We start from the raw sequence: 20,555 nt of genomic DNA, 5'->3' as shown, positions 1-20,555 counted from the left end.
TATGACTCTTTCCCATAGTAGAAGATTTAATACATTTTTGTTTGTTTGTTTGTTTTGCTTTGTTTAAACTCAAAGCCTTTTCAATGTTATTATTTTGAGCCACAGGGTTGCTGGTTTAAAGAGTTCTGTGAAGAAGAGCCAACTATGTAAATTCCACTGAAGCCCCAGGGGAATATTGTTTATCTAACACAGCACACACTGATGTGTGCAACTTCTCTAGGGACATGGTTCTTCTTCTTTTTTAAAGGTATGATAGTAACTGAGAAGAATAATGGCAGCTGGCAGAACTGAAATACAGTTGTGTGTTGCTACACATAAAAATAAATCTGAGAAGTTGGTTTAATTTCACTTTAGAGAAGAAATGAAATTGAAAATAATAAATAGTGATGTGCACAGGTTTGTAGCTTGAACCTATTCGCTGGAACGTTGAAGACAATATAATTACACAGCAAGCAAGACACGAAGTAGGCAAAGTTCTTCTTGTTACTCATGCATGAGGGAGACCTGCCTGGAGCCAAGTGTCGTTCCACCACTTGACCTCCGTCAGACTCTCAGCCAGGTTCCCCATAGCACTCCTTTTATTGTGGTTACATGAATATGCATAGGGTCATTAACATATAACATCTTACATAGGTATACATGTGAACAAAGAATACTGTGTGTGTGTGTGTGTGTGTGTGTGTGTGTGTTGTGTGTGTGGTGTGTGTGTGTGTGTGTGTGTGTCAGAGTGTGACCCCATAAATGACTTCCCTAAACCTGCTGGTCTGGAAGTCCAACAGTTCATCTAAACAAAAGGCACTTAGCCTAAAACAGATATAGCCACGTTATCCTGCCATAAAACAATAAAACAAGGTACGACCTCTTCCATGCTCCCAGGATGTAGCCTTTGCAGCCTGTTAAAGATCACACATCCTATCACTACACAATGATTATACACTCTAAGCATATATGGTTAAATATTTCTAAGCATAAATGACAATCAACAATACAAAACCTAACATTATCTTTTACATGACTGGTTCCAGATCAGAATAAGATAAGAATAGTAATTAATGCTTTCATGTGCTGCAAAAGTTTATTCATGAATTGTAAAACTTCTAATTTATCACATTATTTTTTAAATTATTCATTTAATTATTTTAATTTATTTAATTTATTCTATGTCTTCAGGAGAAAAGTTTATCACTGAAAACTATGAACAGCTTATGATTAATTGCCTTCAAGTGAAAGTCTGGAGTTTTTTTTCACTTATCTATTTAATTTTTTTGTGGTGTACAGGTTGCATTACTGGGGGCATTGTGAATACTTAGATTCACTGTGCTGGACCTCTTACCTGAATTGTGGTATTGAGGCTTTCTGGAGCTAATACAATTATTTGACAAATAAAGTGGGTTTTTGTGGAATTAATTGTACTAACAGCACATCCAACAAGTTCATACTATTTTTTTAAATTATTTTAAAATGGCTATAATTCCTACACAATTAATGCAAGTTAATGCAAGTTGAAAAATGTTGCACCTCTATAACAACTTATGTTTGGTAGGTTTCCTGTAAAATCAACTGTAGTTGTGTACAAAAAAAAGTGTCATTGTCCAAATAGTTGAACCTCACTTTACATGTATATACTGGGAAATGTATTGATTTTTTCTTTAAAGCCTGTTGCCACGTGAAGTTATAATTAATGGTTAAAAATGTCACAAACAAGAAACTTTTTAAATAAGTGTGTATGAATAATTTAAAAGTATCAAAGTAAACTATTAACATCACTATTTTAATTATTCTTATCATGCTACTGTTAATGTATTCTCCCTGTTATTTTTAAATAGTAGATTTTAAGTCTTCTAAAATATATAATTACAGACTATTTGGGGCAGGTTTTTTACTACCATCGAATTATATTATTCAGACAATGAATTGATTGATATATGACACGGTTAAAAAAACAGTGGTGTATTGTTATTAGTGGTGTAAACAGCTGATTAAACTTAGCATATTCAGCCAATTTCATATACATAATATTCTGGAAATGTTGGTTGAGGACCTGTTGAACTTGTCTGTTTTATTAAACCAAAGTCAAGCAACTGACAAGCTCAAGCCATTGCTAACAGATTGTGGACATGCCCTCAAAATGCTGGCTCCCTATGGAGTTCATTGCAATCATAGCTGAGTTAAATCTGCTTCCAGAGACAATAGCCAGCTGTGAAGGGCAGCAATGTGAAGGCACTTTATAACACTGAGATGATAGAGGTCACATTCACTATGGTACAGTTTGATGTCTACTTCTGGAAATATTGACTTGTGTCGTAAGTGTTTTATATTTGAATTGTATGAGGATATTTCTGCAATATAATCCAGAGTCAGCACAATATTTTCATGGTCTGTAGCTAGATGAATGGGACTTTAATAAAACATGAAGAGCTGTTTATTGTTCTCATTTCTTATTTAATTTAATTTTTTTATATATAATTTTATAAACAACACTATAAAAGTAAGCTGGGCCTGCCTCAGCTGCTTCTGGCTTGCTCTGATAAAACCTCCTTCTGAAAGCAACTTGATCTGCACTTACATCTACAGTGTTGCTAGTCACAGAGAGTTGACCTTGTTGACCCAAGGAGTCTTATCTTCCCAGGCAAAGTGAGCTATTCTCTCCTTCTATCATTTTCATTATTAGCAGGGCCCATGGTGTAAATTGTGCTTTGCATAGCTGATGAAGGTCAGACAGAATGTGAATGATGTTGATCAGCCCGGGGTGAGCTGCAGGAAAACACAGAGGAAAGGGAGATGGCGATTACTTGGATGAGGTTTCTGGCACAAAGAGTCTTTAAAATGAATTGTCAAATAAATTGGGCCTGTGGTTAATCTTATACTTTTTTAATCTAAAAAGTTGTAAAGGAAGGAGATCAGTGTAAGAAATCAAATCCACGATGTGGTTATCAATGAGCTAAGGAAGGGAATTTATATTAAAAACAGCATAGCAGAGTAGCATATAAGGACCCTTAAAGTACTTATTTCATTCAACCTGTACTGACACCAGCCTCGGTTTGACTTCTCTTTTGATAGATATGCTCCTCTATAGCAGTGCAAAGGAGCTGAGAGCAAGGGGAAGATCAAACGGTCTTTACCAGAAATAAAGACAGTTTTGAATGTTAGATTTCAAGGGTTATCTCGGGGGGTGGGGGAGGGGTCATAAAATCTAAAAGTCTCGTTTTAGATTTCACTAGAAATAAGTTAGGTGCTTTAGTCTTTAGTGCTCCAATTCTCCAAGGTCATTGGAGCCGTGACTAGTAGAAAAGGATACACTTAGTTCTTAGGGCTACAATATAATCAAAACCAAAAGCTGCAAATGACTTTATTTCATATACATTTTCTCTTTTGTAGGAGCAATCGTCAATAAAGAAATGTGGTATATCCATGTTGTTTGTATAAAAAATTTACATATTTTTTTTTAAAAAAGAAAAAAAGCATTATTTCATTCCTAGTTCCATGCATGGCTCTGGAGTCAGCAGGTTCACAATTACTTTCTTCCACAAGATTCTCTCTTTCAGGAAATACACTCAGAAGGGAGCCAACTTCACTAATGGAGTTAGATCAACTGAACATCTTCCACCATCTTAAGCAGCAGCAGGAAGATAAGATGATTGGAAACAGGTGAGCTCATTACCTCCAGGCGTGCAAAGTCAAAGGGCAGGAACCCAGGAGAAGACCCTGCTGGTAAAAGTGCTGTCAACTTTCACGGTTCATTCATTTATTCTTCTTTAAATATTTCAGAATGACCCCTATTGCTCTGAGTTTCTTTAAAAATTTAATATCTAAAAAAAATGTGTGAAACTGGTCTTCTAATAAGAAGAAAAGTGTCTGCTAAAACACTGTAAAGCTGTTTTCAAGTATGAAATGCATGAAAAAGGTCAAGATGGATTACCATGGCAATTTAAGATTTTAATCCCAGAGACTAGTTTATTTCATAAGGAAAGCAGGTGCAACTATAGCACTGTCCATTCACAAAATGAATTTATCTTCCAGACTTGCGAAGCCGCCATCCGGTAAAGTCCTAAAAGTGAAACGCTTGAATTCTGTAAAGATTCGGAGCAACTGTACGAGTGCAGCTTGTCAGAATATAAATTACTTTAATCATTAAAGATTAGAAACGATGCTTGGGTGTGGGGTGGCTGTAGCTCAGGTGGCAGAGCAGGTCAGCCACTAATCAGAAGGTCGGTGGTTCGATCCCAGGGTGCCTCCTGGCTTCATGCCAAACATCCTTGGGCAAGATACTAACCCCATGTGTGCCTACTGGTGGTGGTCAGAGGGCCCGGTGGCGCCAGTGTCCGGCAGCCTCGCCTCTGTCAGTGCGCCCCAGGGCAGCTGTGGCTACAATGTAGCTTGCCATCGCCAGTGACTGAATGTAGTGTAAAGAGCTTTGTGGTCCTTAGGGACTAGAAAAGTGCTATACAAATGCAGGCCATTTACCATTTAAGATGCCTGAGAGGTTATTGTTTTTTTAACTTTCACATTCCTCAAAGCCCTCTGTAGACATAACAGTGGGTTCTGACTGTCATTGTTTCTTACATAGTGTAGATATCACAGGTACTTCTGGGATGAGATGTACTTCATATTACAGATGTGTCACGTCTTCCATGATATTACTTCATCGTCCTTTACATTATCGTCTCTGAAAAGGACATCATGTTCCTAGGCTTTGCTTGTTTTGAAATTGGTATCATTATCCACAATTTGTAAACCTGAGTTGTGATTCTGTTTGTAAATACCTGACGATTTTTGAATTTAAGTGACTTGGTTTTTTAAAAATAAAGAAAGACTTTGAGCTGCCCATGCACGTCTTTTCAAAGTATTCAACCGTGTCATCACCCTTCTATATTATTCTGTAGAGGAATACATGATGTTCCCAGTCTCCTGCACACACATTTCTTTGCATTTCTCTCTCTTTTTTCTTTCTTTTGAAGAGAACTGTGCATGTCAGTGGTGTGGTCAGTTGCACTGAAAAGGAAATAACTAGGATGTTACCACAATTTGGAACAACTTATCTTCTGTACAAAGTAAGCACTCTGCTTCACTGACTTATCAGTCATTGCCTTTCCTTGCAATACACTCATTGTAATAATTTCTTACTGATCTTCTAAAAAAAAATTACTGTAATAGTCAGATTCAAGCAGTGGAATCAAATGAGGAAACAATATAAATAATGTTGCCAAAATCCAGAATACTTAAGATAAAAACCTTTTTGAGCTAGAAGCACACTTGCATGGTGTGACTATAGTTATTCCTCATCACACAGTTCGAAATGGGAACAGTTAGTGTGAAATAAGAAATGTAAATATTAATATATGTAATATATTTCATACCTTCTTTGGTCAGTAGCAACCTGTTGGCTTTAAATATATTATTTCTACACAGTGGACCAGCTTGTCTACTACATGCTTTGCCATGGTACTGGGTTGAGTTTGTTCAGTTCTAATGAGCTTGAAAGTCAATGTTTGTTATGACGACCTTATAGCCTGAAACTTTTAGGCAAGATTTCTTGTAATTTCTTCAAGTAGTTTTGGGGAATTGTTTTCAGTCCGAAGAACATTCAAAAGGATGTTTTTTTATTTTTTTTATTTTATCTAATCTTTATTTACCCAGGTTAGTCCCTTTGAGATCAAAGATCTCTTTTACAAGAGGAACCTGACCAAAACGGTGGCAAGATGCATAGAAACAAATATCAGATTCATTTAACAGCATTAAAACTTAATCATACATCATTGCTCACTGTAATGATGTTAGCTGCCTTTTGTTCTATTCTCTGTCAAAATAATCCCACACTGCCTCAATAATGCTGAGTTTTGGGCTCTGAGGAGGCCAATCCATGATCCATAGTGTGTCATTGTGCTTTTTTCTACTTAGGAAAGCTTTTACTGCATTTGCAGTGTGTTTGGGATCATTGTCATGCTGGAAAATAAAGCTGCAGCCAAGGAGACACTTTCCAAGTAGATTAAAATCTGATGGTACTTTTCTGTGTCTATAAATCATTCAATTTTGACAATCATCACTTAACAACTGGCTGAAATGTAGACTAAAGAAATAGAAACAAATTCTGTGTTTCTTGTGATAGGCTGCTAGCAACAAAACCTAAAGATACAGCTTAAAATTGCTTGGTTAAGTGCTTTCTTATACTTTAAGGTCAGTAGTAGTAGTCAGTGTCAAATGGAATAACAAGCAAAAACATTTTTCTGAAAATGGTCGGCTACAAGGTCTGGATTAAAAATGAGTGAAAAAGTAGCCAGTGTTCGAAAAGAAAAGAACGTCTAGCTCCTTGGAAGTAAAATATAAACTGACGAGAGGTAGCTCAAGACTATTGCACAGTACATTATACCTAGACATTTATAACTTCATGACAGACATTTTCCACACTTTGCAACAAACCTGTTTCTTAAGGCAGCTGAATTGGGCTTGATGTGAAGACTTACTACGGCTAATTCAGTGAGAGGTAACAGGAGGGGTCCCTTCCCTGATCCTCAAGTAGTTCATGCATTGTTCTGAAACACTTTTTCTGAGTACCTACAAGAAAATGCTGTTGAGCAGTCACATATTCAGTGAAGCTATTCTTTGTTGTTGGTTTTGCCAGCGTGCCAGCTATCTGACAAGCTATTCTGTTTCAGCTCTTTCATCTTAGAGATTTCATACTGACAGAAAAAAAGCACAAACTGTCTGCCTGTTATCACACAGGAAGGTTCCAAATACGGACTTCACTTCCTCCCTGGATGTTGCCTTGAAAGGGTGAATGTCATGAATTTTTACCAACTAGTGGATTAATGTTGTCATTATAAAAGGAGGAGTGTTTTGTTCCACTGAGGAGAAGAAAATCTTTAGGCAGTGACTTGAATACATGTAAATCACACCACAGGATAATATTCACAAGCTGTGCATATGTCTCAAAAAGGACTAACCACAAAACCTCAGCACTATTGGGATTAATTAGTAATGTTCTTGATTGTGGGCTGTAGTTTTAGAATCAGAATTTGGGTGAAATATGTGATATTTCTGCTGCTGACAGTCACAGAAATGAAAACTGCTTTAGCTTCATTGCCATAACTGCCTATACATACAGGCTGCTTCACAAAATGTATGTGTTCTACAATAGGTTGATTTGATTTAATTTAACTTGAGCAGTCCAGCATTACAAAATGACCACGTATAACTACTGCACTTTTGGCATGAAATATGCTTTAGTGTTTCTTTAGTGTGTCTGAGAGAGACCATTACATATTTATAGGATTTGGCTTGACAGCAGGGTGTGCGGGCATTTGCAGAATGCAGCAGAAACTAAAGAGAACTTGCAAGATAAAAATAAGACATTGCAGCACAAGTAAGACTCATCTCAGGATATACTGTGAACCCCTGCTGTACATGAATCCTCACATCGCAGAAGTACAAACCTTCTTTGACTTGAACCCCACACTATAAGTTCCTACTTTGTGCTCCCTACACCATAGTGCAGAAAGGTAGCAAACAGTTTATTTTATTACATATTTTATTCTCAATCAAAATGTGCACTGATATCAGTCTAATCTTTATATGTTTAAATAGATTTCCTCTACATGCCTGTGAGTCAGGTTTAATAATTTCATTCAGTTACAGAAAAAAGACACCCTGCCTTCCTCCAACACACTCTGCTTGCCTGTAAAAGGATCAAAGATCTTCTCAGGTTTTCATCCTGTCAGCTATTTGTCCCCAAGCTTTACAGAAAATGACAAGAAGAGTCCATTCAGTGACAATAAAAACATGTTTTCCCCTCAAGGTGCCATGAAATTGACCCCATGTCAAAAAAAAAAAATGCTGTTTGAATATTAAAATATTGTTGTAAAATATTGAATCACTTGCATGGTGTGCGTCACAATGAAATGACAAATATTCTTCTTTTTTTCATTTCTAAATAAAAATATTTGATGAAATTTTAAGTGTCCCAATGTACCTACACCGGTTGAGTTTCGGAAGCCAATAGAATTTAACAGGATGTGTGGAGAGAAGCTATGAATTGCTTATTGGTGGATAAAGCTGGATAACGACACAGTTAAAAAGAGATGCTTAAAGGTAATCCTATTTTGAAAGTCCAAAACATTCACAGGCTGTAAATTGAGCCAACAAGACTAAGATAAGATAAGATAACCTTTATTAGTCCCACACGTGGGAAATTTGTTTTGTCACAGCAGGAAGTGGACAGTGCAAAAGTTATATAGCAAAAATTAGAATACAATACAAATAATATACAGTACACAACTGTAAGGAATAGAATAGAATAGAATAAAATAAGATACTATATACAGTAGAATACAATAGGATAAAAATAGAATACAAATTCTATATACAACTGAGTAAAAATACAACTTTGTCAGAAAAGATTATTGCACTTAGTGTTATTGCACATGTGTGGGTTTGTGTGTGTTTGATCAGCTGCAAAAGTCTTTGTTGTACAGTCTGACAGCAGTGGGGAGGAAAGACCTGCAAAATCTCTCTGTCCCACATCGTGGGTGCCGCAGCCACTGAAGGAGCTGCTCAGTGCTGTCAGCACTGCAACATGAGTAAAAAAGCAAAATGTTTTAATCACTGCAAAATCGTCAAAATAAAGGGGAACACTGACATTTTAGCACATTCTTTTTTGTGCATTACTTATTCTAAAAATTCATACAATTCATTGTATTGTTATAGCTCTGATACAAGATCATTTATTGTTCTTTGGGTGGAACAGTCCATTATGCTTTTGTTTTCTTTTATTTTATTATGCTACCTTTGGATTACCTGCCCTGTTCCTTTTATGATGCAGCATAAATCTTCTCTTGCATTTTAATCTCAAAGTAATTTTTCTCTTTGGAAAATTACATTTTTTGCACATTTTTACAGTTGCTAACACTTTTCTTTAAACCTTCCACCCACTGAAAACTCTAAACACAAGACTCAATTTTAAAACTACCATCAAAAAAACCCTGACTTTTGTTACAAAACCTTTATCTGTGCTCAAAAGCACACAGTGTTGTCTGACTAAGCACATAACCTGCTGTCCTACTTCCCTCCTCCATACAAGAAAAAGACACAAGGGTAGCTGGAGATCAGACAGCCAAGAAGTAATTTCCTGCTAAAAGGGAATTTAGACTTTTGTGTTTAATTCACGCTGTAGGTACATCATAATAGCAAACCTGTGAAACCCTGCAGTGTAATCTAGCTGTAACCTGACTTGTGAAAAGGAAATGTACAAAGAAATGGAGGGACAAATAGGTTTGCCTCAGAAAAATCAAACAGAAAAAACAAAGAACCCCTCCCCAAAAACAAATAAAAAGTGTCCAAAGATACTTTTTGTATCTGTCATGGCTGACAGTGAAATCTTTTCCCTCCTTATCTTTTCTGACTGTTTTCTGACTGACTTTTTTTTTCAATAGTTATGCAATTGATTAGGGTCAGTGTCACTGCTGGTGAGGGAGTGCAACCTCCAGGATTGCCAGAATGTTTGCTGTGTGTCCCAGCATAGTCTGAAAAGCATGGAGGAGATTCCAGGAGACAGGTAGTTACTCTAGGAGAGTTAGACAGGGCCTTATAAGGTTCTTAGCCCATCAGCAGAGCTGGTATCTGCTCCTCTGTGCAAGGATGGAACAGGATGAGCACTGCCAGAGTGTTACAAAATGACCTCCAGCTGGAGCTAGTGCAACTGTTTCCAACTAAAGAAACAGAAACAGACTTAATGAGGGCCCAGCTTCCTCTAGCAGGCCTTGTGCTCCCTGCCTGGCACCATGGAGCCTAATTGGGATGTGATATAGAATACAAGAACTGGCAGTGTTTTTCACAGATGACGGCAGGTTCACCCTAAGCACATGTGACAGAGGTACAAGGGTCTAGAGAAGCCATGTAGAACTTGATGCTCCCTGTAACATCATTCATCATGGTCAATTTGGTGGCAGGTCAGTGAAGGTCTGGGGAAGCATATCCATGGAGGGGCGCACAGACCTCTACAGACTAGGCAACAGTACCCTGACTACCATTTGGTATCAGCATGAAATCCTTGGACCCGTTATGAGACCCTGCGCTAGTGCAGTGGGTCCTGTGTTCCTGTTGCACGACAATGCCTGGCCTCGTGTTGTGAGAGTTTGCAAGCAGTTCCTGCATGTTCTGGTAAATGATACCATTAACTGGCCCCCATGCTCATCTAACCTAAATTCATTAGTAAAACACATTATCTTTTCATCCATTGCACCTCAGACTGTCCAGGAGCTCAGTGATCCCCTGGTCCACATTTGCCAGGAGCATGCCTCAACATTGTCAGTTTGATGATCTGTAAGACATGATCATAAATGTAAATATACAATACAATTGCTGTGTGTTTTGTTACTTCGAAGGAATCGGTTTTGAGAAGGGAGAGCACATGGATATCTGTCTAAACATTTGAGAAAGACTAGTTCCAATTTTAAAAAAAACAAATCTGTACTTCATCTCTTCATCTAACTGGCTCTGGCCACAAGACTGTCAGTGCCTCAAGCTTGATTCTCATCTACAACACAACATGAGAAGAATGGAAAGATGTCAGAATCCATCCTTGTATAGATGCCGCATCAGTTTGATCACAGGCCTTCTCTGTGCCTTTAATGAGGGGAAGTAATAGAAATAAATTAAAGTGATGTTGTCTTCACTGAGATGAAAAGTGTGCTTTACAAAATTGACATTGGAAAGAAGGCAGCAGATGTTATAACAAATGAACATAAATGCACAAATTCAGATGGAGTTTATGAAAACAACGTCCAGAACTCAGATTCTATGAAGGTAAAAGCCCCTCATATCAGGAAGCTATATGTCTTTAAATTCCTGTTAGAAATGTAAAAACAGAAAATACACTTGGATAATTTAACTGTTACCTGAACTCTTTATACAAAACCTTATTAGACTCTCATTTTGTATCTGATTAGAAATAATAAAGGAACCTTGAGCTTCTGGTTCTATATTCAAGGTTAATGTGGCCTTATGGCATTATTTCTACCAAACCATAACAAATGTTTTTTTTATTCTGCTTTCTTTTCTTCAATATAATCAAGAAGAGGTATCAGAGGGAAACATAAAATACAATGGTGCAGGCTTGTGTGTAATATCTAAATTTCCCGTTGGTCATTTATTCCCTCAGCTTCCATGGCAAAGAGTGTTCAATATTCTCATAGGGCACTAATTTTGTGTTGCACATTTGGTTTTAGTAATGCATCTTTATATCTTATCTCTTTTGGGGAATTTAATTTAATAGGTTATTTTCAATTTGTCTTTCGCTTTCATTTCTCTGGCAGATAATGACTTTTTGCTGTAGTGCGATGGATCCATGTGCCACTAACTTGCGACGCACGCTTGAGACTTCTGACAGCAATTCAATTAGAAGTTGGCGATTATTATTAGTGGAACTTTGTAGCTTAAAGGCCCTTTCAAAGTGGAAATATATTGCTAATAAAATATAATTATCGTTTATGCTGTTTTTTTCCTGCATTGTATGAAAGGTACAAGAATTACACATGCGAGTAAAGCACATTGATTATTTTGGAAGGGTTCCTTGGAGACAGCAGAAAGGGAATTCTTGTTTGCCGAGCCTGTGTGGAAAACATTCATAAGGGAAAAAAGTCACTATGCTGTTATGAGGGTTTTCCATTTGCTATATTTTTGTGAGGGTAAACACATCCCTCAGCAAGAGGCAAAAACTACTTTATTCAATGTCAGCTCAAATATCAATTTTTCAAGCTTAAATCATTTAAATGCTAATTTTATTATTAAACACAACACAGTGCAGCCAGTATTTGAACCCTCTCACTTGCTATAGCCAAATGGAGCAGAGTCTTCTATTTGGGCCTCTTCCTCAAAGTCCTGCAGGAAATATTATGGACTGAGATCAAGACCATATAGTCAGATGGGTCTTGTGAGAAACAGTTGAAAAAAATGTCCTGTTTGTAAAGTGCTCAACAAATGCAAACGGCTCCTCTAATTCTTTTTCTAACTGTTATGTGTAATTCTGTACACATAACAGTTTGCCAGATAAAAATCACAAATCTATAGTGAGTCCAGCTGCTATGACAGAGACAGATCTGCCAAAGCAGCTTCAACAAAATGAGACATGAACTCCACAAAACTTTTGCATTTTGTTAATTGGAGCTGAGGTCTTAGTAGCTCTGCCTTCAAACCCTCCCAATTATGAGCTGGAGACGTCCTGGGTCAGCTTTGTTGCTCCCCAACACCTTGTCACTGGTATGACGCTGGTGTTTCTCCTAGAATCTCCTCCACAAAGAATTTTATGGACTATGGACTTAACTGTGGGAGTCTGACAAGCTTTGAGATCTTGGTCCTTATCAAAGTCTCTAAGGTTTCCCTTTACCCCATCTCGATCTTAGAGTGCAACAATACTACACGTTAATCAAAACATTTATTTTATCTGTGAGTGGCTATAGTGTTTTATCTTAACAAGTCAAGATTAGAGGATTTAGGTAATACTGCTCTCTTTGCTTACATGCTAGAGCTAGATCAGAAGATTATTTCCTCGTGCTTTAAAGCACATGGAGAGGGAAAGGCATGGCCATGACTGCATAAACTGCAGGTGCTGCCATGTGCAGCAGGCTTCAATACCGTCCCACAAACTGAAATTAATCTAATGGACTCAGTGAAAGCAAGCAGTCATTAAGGCAATACTATCAAGGCAGGGGCAACTAATTACCAGAAACATATTCTTAAAGACCCATTCCTCTTAGGAAAGTATGAGAAGGAAAATGCGAACTGACTGTATTTAAAGATACACCACTTGTTTTGGTTAAATTATAGTCTGGCATGTTTTCTGTGTGCCTGCATGTCAGAAATGCATGTTAGCTAAAGCTGTGGATATAAACATGAATAGTTTCTGTCTCTATGTGTTAGCCCTGTTAAACGCTAACATCCTGTCCAGGGTGGACCCCTCTCATTACACTATTTCAGGGATAGGCTCCTTGAAAGCAGGTGGTCCGATTATAGTGGGATGGAAAAACAATAGCATTAGAAATGGAAGCCTACCACACAAATGCTTATTTTTTGATTAGATTATATCAAAATTAGAACCAGAATCAAAAATTCTCACGCTCCACTTTCTACACCCACTGCTTCAACTATATCTACATTGTAAACTGAGGCCGTGTGCCATTTGTTTGGCAATGCAACTGCCAGAAAAGCAAACTTTACTCAGTGCTCTCATTCTGCAGCAATGATAGGATCCAACGTTGGTAGAGCGGAAATTGTTGTGATATTTTCCAGCAAATCCATGGCAAACAGTTTCTGCACTCCGACCAAAGCTGTTACTATGTTTCCAGATAAGACACTGAGCTTCCATCCGTATTGCTTCTTATATAACCTGCTTTTTTTCTATAAAACCTTTTAAAAGTTGAGATCATCTAAAACTAAAGTTTCACACTTTTATACATGGAACAAACAAAAACAAACCTCCAAAGTAATAGTGAGGTTCTGCAGTTATGCAGTCATAATTATCATTGAAACATAATTGAGCTAATTACTAACATTAAAACATGAATGCTAGGAAGATTTTAAAGTATGAAGGCAATGTAGAGGTGCACTCAGTTTCTCTGTTTCTGGACTTCATTTGCTTCTCGATATCTTAAAGCTTTTTTTTTTTTTTAAATATTCCTCATTGTGCTGCTTAAAGAATGCTCTCTGTGACTTTCAGATAAGAAAGCTGGAAATCTACAATGTTATGCTGACTACATTGCAAGGCTATTTTTATATGTACCCTCCCGAAATATTACACCAGCAAAAATAAGCATGCAGCAGACAGAACCATGAAATCAACTGAAAACGGTTTCTGAGTATCTAATGAGTTATCTGGGCACCCCTTTGTGTCTGCAGCTTTTATTTATTTCCTTTCTGAAATCATTATTGCCTTTACATATGAGCTATGAAAGTAAGGCTGGAAAGATGGAAATGAGAGCAGCTTAGTGACATTCAGCAGGAGTCTGGCCACTCAAGAATCAAGTGGGATTCATGCCCAGGTAGAATGCTGTCTCATCAGCCTGCACATTTTGAGTTTATTTGGAAGACGATAGTTTCCCACAGTCCAAATTAATACTGTGCCATGGTAGGAATTTGCTTTTTTGAATGGTTTGTTTATTACTAGAGTGCCTGTACCCTTCCAAATCCAAAATCATTTCCCTATTCGCTGTGCAACTGCTTTGTTTGCAAGAAAATCTCTTTTTAGACAGTTGCAATACGGATGGAAATATTTATGTTTTAGCATCTGCAGTCCAGTACTTGAGCCATGACAAATGTTACCTATCATTACTTGAGCTCTGGCCTATTATCAGACAGGGGACCTGAGACAGCTTATCAGTCCCCATCTCCAGTGAGGTGAGTTGCTATACAACCCTACACCCACAGCTGACTACTTTACCCTTACCTGAATATTGTATATTGTATATTGCATAGCTTTCTTGTTAATTTGTATTGTATTTATTTAAATTTTTACTTTTTAATTATTTTATTTGCATTTTTTAATCACTCTCTTATATTTAAATGTTCATTTGCTATTTCATCTAGGGTTTGAGAGTAACGAAATTTCTATTCTCTGTATGTCCTGTACATGTGGCAGAATTGACAAATAAAGTTGACTTTGACTTTGACTTTTGTCTTATGGTGGTATTGCACTGGACTTATAGTATACTGATAATATTATAATAAACTATTACACTGTTAAAATTTATCATATTTAATTAATATGTTAAAAATGTTAAACAATGTGTTAAAAATGTACAATTAACAACACAAAATGTGAACATTGTAGTCATCAGAAAGGTTGTACTGGATTACATAGATGTATCACAAGAGGCAACTGGTATGGCAGACTATTTCTACTCCAGCTAGTTTGCACAACTGATAAGAAAGGGAAGTATCAGCAGGTAGTCAGATTTCCAAAATCTCATGAAATACCAGGCAAATATCATTACAGCTGCTATTTTATTGTGTGTAGCTTTTTAACCTATAAGGTATTCATACTGACACTGTTTTAACTCATACATTTAGGTTTCTATAATGCAAAATTTACAGAATAATCACACAAAAAGGACATCTATTTTGCTGCAGTTTCAGAAAAAAGTGGTTCACTAAAATATGGGTTAAGCTTCACTCTGTTGTTTGGCTGTATTGGCTGATGATCTCTCCTGAGATACAGACTGTTAAGCACTTTTGCTGTTGTGTAAAGGCTCAACAGGTATTGCTTATTTAGTTTAAACAACTAATGTAAATCTTACATAAGGTTTTGATAGGTTGGCTTGGATTAAATGGATAGTAGCTTTAAGGAGGAAAGTGCTATTAATTACTGATTTGAATCAATAAGTAATTAAAGGTTCACAACAAGTCACATTTAATTTAGATTCTGTGCGTGTGCATTGATTCTTATAGGAATACACCAGCCATTTAGTCCTTCTTCACATAAGAGTCACAAACATTGATTTGAATCAGCTCAATGAATGATGAGATATCCTGATTCTAGTCCCTATGGTTCCAGCTCCAGGAATCCAAGATCCTACATCTTCCAGTGTCTGTCAATAGACCTTTGTTCCTCAGTAAAAACCCTGGTTCTCAAAAGAGTACTAAATCAGTATTCCTCACTCAAGGTGCATGCAGTACCTTCAAAGAGCATCTGAAATCCTCTCTCACAAACCTCTGAAAAAAAACTTTCTGAAACCAACAAACTGAAAAAGTGTCCAAACATATCATTAGTGTGCAACAACTCACATGCTTGGTTATCATTCGTCTCACAAAAGTCCTCCAGAGAAGACAGGTTACACCTGTTCTGAAAGCAGATCAAACACTCCCATGCCTTCTAAACCAGCCTGTAGCTGTGAAATAAAAGGATAACTTTCAACAGCACAAACGGCATGAACTTTAAGAAAATAACAACAGCAATAAAAAGCAAAAAATGCTGTATTTAGTTCCCAGTACTCATATACTATGCCATTTAAAAGTAATAAAAGTGATACAAATAAAATAGCAATGAAAACATGACATTAATAATAAAAAAAGAAGCTCATTTCAAAGCTAAGCAATAATATAGAAAATTCAGTTCAATTCAGTTTTACTTATATAGCACCAAATAGTTGCCTCAAGGCACTTTATATTGAGAGGTAAAGACCCTTACAGGGAAGACAGAGTGAAAACCCCCCAAATCAGATGACCTCCTATAAGCAAGTGCTTTGATGACAGTGGGAAGGAAAAAAACTCCCTTTTCACAGGAAGAAATCTCCAGCACAGCCTGGCTCAGGGAGGGGCAGCCGGTTGAAGCTAACGGGAGCAAAACAGGACAAAGACGCTGTGGAAGAGAGCCCGAGCATCTTTAGCTTTAATCTTTGACTTTGGAACAACATTTCAAACTATCACGTCTCATGAAAGTAATCAGTAAAATCTTAAATCAGCTGGAAGAAAAAGCCTGGATTAATGTGATATGGTGGCATGTGCTAAACTCAGTAACCAGTAAGAACCATACTCTGAATTTTATAACTGTCACTGTCCACTCAACTGCCTCCTTTACTATCACTGGTCATCTAAGGCCTGCCAGGGTAGCTTGTTTTGAAGAAAGGTGTGAGATTTTCATATCTTGAAGACTTTGTCACCTCTGTCAGAGAGAAAGAGAGCGAGGGAGAGATGGTCTCTGAATGCTAAATGTCACTGAAAATCATCGCAGGCGTGCTCTGAATAGTGGATACTGTAGATTATGCTTTGTGGCTCAACATTAAGTGTAAGAAGAAAGTCCACAAATATCTAATGAATAATATGGCTTCAGTTATTTTAAAAATATGATGATAGTATTGCATAAAATTTGCAGATTTGGCACTGATTTTACACCAAATGCAACACTTCCATTTATCCAGGCTTGGGACCAGCACTACAGGAGTCCCCTAGCTGGTGACCTGAGATCTTGTCTCAAACTGGGGATCTTTCACACTAACATGTGTTAACCACCACACCACAGTGGCAAAACAAACAAACAAACAAACAAACAAAAAACAACAACAATGTTTATTAGAGTTTGTAATGTATTACAATAAACTAGAAATCAGGTAACACAAGCTAGGTATATGGTATAATTTCCCACATCCATGAGTAACCAGGGGCAGTTATAATCATCTTGGAGCTGGCCCATTACTTAATCAATCTTTTCAAATTATTATTATGTTATTGATCAGTGTTTTTAAACAGTTTGGGCATTTCTATTATTGGGAATGATGAATCATAACTGTCTTCTGTTTATCAAAATTACAACAGACAGTCTTAAATGAAAATAATGAGATGGAATACTAGTTTCAAATTAAACATTCAATCAATGAACCACTAAATTATAAATGTTATGCAGGAAAACGTATAAAGCAGTTTGATAAAACATTAAAAAGAAATATGATGATGGAGAACAATGACAGACTGTTTTCATATTCAGCTGAGAGCCCAGAACTCAAAATGCAATATGTGTAACAGTGTGGTATCTTGAAAGAGCAAGAATGAACCAATAAAAATGAAAATTAGATTTGATTTAATAAATAATATGCTTCACTTGAGCGTAAAATAAAAATTTATTTATGACCCTGGAAATAGCAGCTGAGAAATCCGCCTCATCTTGAGGGTAGCAGTTATGTTCTTTGAGCTTTGAGTTATGCATGGTCTTTGTCACCAGATGGACTTGCCACACTTCTGATGCCTTAATTACTAGAAAAACTGACTTGAAAATTTGTGCTTTTAATATGTATGAAAGCTACGTTTTATAAAAATAATATGAATAAAATGGTCTGGTAAATGGTCTGTATTTGTATAGTGCTTTACTTGGTCCTAAGGACCCCAAAGCGCTTTACACTATACACAATCATCCACCCATTCACACCCTGGTGATGGCAAGCTACATTGTAGCCACAGCCGCACTGACAGAGGCGAGGCTGCCGGACACTGGCGCCACCGGGCCCTCTGACCACCACCAGTAGGCAACGGGTGAAGTGTCTTGCCCAAGGACACAACGACCGAGACTGTCGGAGCCGGGGCTCGAACCGGCAACCTTCCGATTACAAGATGACCTCCCAACTCTTGAGCCACGATAATAACCATTAACAATAAACACTGAAAAGACCTGACAAAGGAGGGGCAAAGGTCATTTTCCTTCCAAAGTCCTTCCAATTACAAGTCAAGATGATTTACAAAGACAGTGAAATTTTCCAACTCATAATTACAATAACAGAGTATAAGGGCTAGATTAAGAAAAAAGACAGTTTAGAGTGATCTTTTATTATTATTATTATTATTATTGTTCACTTTGACAATAAACTTGAAATACTATTTTAAGATTAAACTCAAAATATAATTTCACCTTAAGGAGTATGTGAGTCATGTGCATTATGCATTACATACTATTTATTTCAACTTTTGTTGTGAAATTTCATATTTACTCTCAAAATGAATAATTGAAAAATTCTTTCTTATATTGGTTTTTTCTTGGTCCTTACAAATAAAATATTTGTATCAAATGTAAATTCTTATACAGGACACTCAAAAGAGAACTTCTTTTAACAATTTAAAAAGTTCGTACAAAGCTTAATGTCTTTAATTTTTTAAAGGGTGAAAAAAAACGTCTGAAAGTAGAAAGCCTTGTTGGTGCTCCCTTGCTTTCTAGTCTTCTCAAATTGCACCCTGCCCCTTCGTGTGAACTTCCTGGTCTCGAACCAACAGGAGTTCTAGCTGCGTGTCACGTGTCCAGCCTCGCTGAACTCTGACGTTGAGTGCGTCTTGTCGAAGTCGGAGCTGAGCAGAGGGGTGAGTTTCTAAAATCTTTACGTTAGCTAACAGTCCAACCTACAGAAAGCATCTGCACATGCTCATCAGTTAAAGTCGTTACTGTGTGTTTGATCGCGCTTGACCAGCTGATGCAAGTAAAGTTTTTGTAGGTTACACACGTTTGAAAAAAATCTGTTATGCAACAATAGGAATCAATGACATTTCTGCAGTTACAGGTTAACGTGTTTGAAAAGCGATTACAGTCCAATGCTACTTTGAATTGTTACATTTTCTGGACTGTATTTAGAGGGTTTTTTTAACCATCCAAATCTACTTAGAAGACAGGAGATTCTAGCAATACCACTCACCTTTGTATCTTTTCTTAATGTTATCTCAGTTTAAAATCAAATAGAATAGAATAGCTCTTAATTGCCATTGTACATGTACAACGGAATTATGGAAATTATGGTTTCTAGTAATACCTGTCTGCACATCCTTAGATACACTGCAAATTCACCATAGTTGTACTGGTGCCACTTTTTCTTCTTTGTCTGAGATGGCCACAGTAACTGAAAATCTGCACTGTTTCTAAGACTAATGAACTGAGAACAGGCACAAGCAGTAAGCAGTGAAGCTTAAAATGTCATTTCTCATTTGAGTCACATTGTGTTTCATTATCTCATGTGAGGATTTACACACAAGTTAATACTTAATGAGCAACAGCAGACTGATAGGTAAGTTAAAGTTTTACAGTTTGCTTTAAGACAATGCAGAAGTGCAAAATGTGGAAATCCTGCACTGAATGGTTGAAATCTTCATTCAAATGCTAAACTGGCCCTATGACAGGTCAGTCCACCAGTGCCCAGCAGCCCACATGGTATGGTGTGCCATTTTGTGGTTATTTAAAAGAAAAACGTTTTTTTTTTTTCCTGGAGGTACCAGAGTGGTGTGAAGTGTTTTTGTTCTATAGCTTCATTTGAAAAGGTACACACCTCATTCGCCTGTGGCAATGGTATTAGCTCAGTAATAAACCCAGTATTTTCAAAAATTTTAAACTTCTCCTGGAAAAATTGATAAAACGTAGGAGTCTCCAGAACTGTTAGGCCCCAGCATCGACTGTTACCACTCACAAGAGAAGGAGTGCCATGTCTTTATGAATTAAATATAAATGAAGAATTCTTTGGCAAGTGCTAACTGGGATTGGATCCATCCTTACAGGCACTGTAGGAACTGTTAATTAGCTCTGCGGGGCCTACAATGCTTAATCCTTGGCCACAAGACTGGTGTGCATCAATTCCCTCTTGTTGGCTTACTTTTCAGGGCCTGCTGCAGAATTTGGCTTCTGCAGGCCTGAATTATAAATCTGGAGGACAAGTGTACATGCCCAGGCTTCGGGATAGTTCGTGGCCTCCATGATTCAGGCAAACAACCAGGTCTGGCTGTCAGGTCTAGTTTGTCAGACCAGGACTGCATAGTTGTTCTGGCAGCTTCTATAGAACCTTAAGCCTTGTTTTTGGCCAGGTTTTGGTTGTGTTTTGTATGAACTGCAACATCACAAGAGCCCGTTTACCGGACTCACCAATGTCTGCTTTTGAACTATAGATGTTGCTATTGAGGATTATTTTATATTATTGTTCTCCTTTTGTTAATACAAAAGGAGAAGTCCAAACAGTAAACACAGCTATTGCAGAGTTTTCCTCAGAACAGTTTAATATTTTCAAGTTGTTAAGCTCTGTGTAAACCCTGGGCATCTCTGAGCTCTGAACTTCTTG

The 20,555-nt window shown here is 37.2% G+C and overlaps 1 protein-coding gene across 2 annotated transcripts in view; it reads left to right on the top strand.

The window, feature by feature from the left end:
- Window positions 1–18,733: 18,733 nt before the first annotated feature.
- The window catches only part of bdh2 (3-hydroxybutyrate dehydrogenase, type 2), a 17,583-nt gene continuing 15,761 nt past the window's right edge, over window positions 18,734–20,555 (top strand). Inside the window, exon 1 of one of the 2 annotated variants that reach the window (XM_005949981.3) lies at window positions 18,734–18,822. The gene's annotated coding sequence lies outside the window, so the exon portion shown is untranslated. The remainder of the gene's footprint in view (window positions 18,823–20,555) is intronic. The other variant, XM_005949982.3, reaches the window with a different exon arrangement.

This window comes from Haplochromis burtoni, unplaced genomic scaffold, assembly GCF_018398535.1.
Source record: "Haplochromis burtoni strain Fernald_Lab_line unplaced genomic scaffold, NCSU_Asbu1 Contig_730, whole genome shotgun sequence".
Lineage (NCBI taxonomy): Eukaryota > Metazoa > Chordata > Actinopteri > Cichliformes > Cichlidae > Haplochromis > Haplochromis burtoni.
Note: the sequence above shows the minus strand (reverse complement) of the source record. Positions and strands in the feature narration are given on the sequence as shown.